The sequence below is a fragment of the Anneissia japonica genome, unplaced genomic scaffold (genome assembly GCF_011630105.1).
Source record: "Anneissia japonica isolate Jap-2015-1 unplaced genomic scaffold, ASM1163010v1 scaffold287584_len476085_cov161, whole genome shotgun sequence".
Lineage (NCBI taxonomy): Eukaryota > Metazoa > Echinodermata > Crinoidea > Comatulida > Comatulidae > Anneissia > Anneissia japonica.
In genome coordinates, this window is record NW_022693058.1 from 332,145 (window position 1) to 332,782 (window position 638).

Here is a 638-nt window from a genome sequence, read left to right on the forward strand (position 1 = left end):
TTGCAAAATGCGAGTTGCGAGTTGCAAAATGCAAGTTGCGAGTTGCAAAATGCGAGTATCATGTGATGAAAATCTACCAATTAAATCAATCCTTTATGAACTCATCCATGGCCAATCCATGTTTACATTTTGTTTTGGATTGCAAAATTCTCCTGGCACTTATACAGTACCATCATCTTTAGAAACAAATGTTTACTTCCATACTCATGTGCTCATGTTGTATTTTTTTTTTCTACGAACAAAAATAATTTAAATTGTTTTATACACTATTTAAAGTTTTGGCACGGTTTTAAGTGGTTTGCTGTTTTAACTTTAATGAGTCCAAGACTTCAGTGGCATAGAAATTTGTAATAAATTAAATCAAATAGTTTGAAATCAATGATTAAATTAAATCAAATAGTCAGACAACCAATGATATAAATACTCCCCCTTCACAAACACACACACCACACATACATACATTTTTCAGTTGCTTTTTCATTTATATAACATACATGTTAGGAATTCACAGAGGCAAGGTTACTCATAGCAAGTTGTTAAATACATACACACACACATACAAACTGAGGCCTAACATTCATATCAGATGTGTATAAGAGGCAGGTGGCGACTACCCTACTATCGACCAATCAGATCAC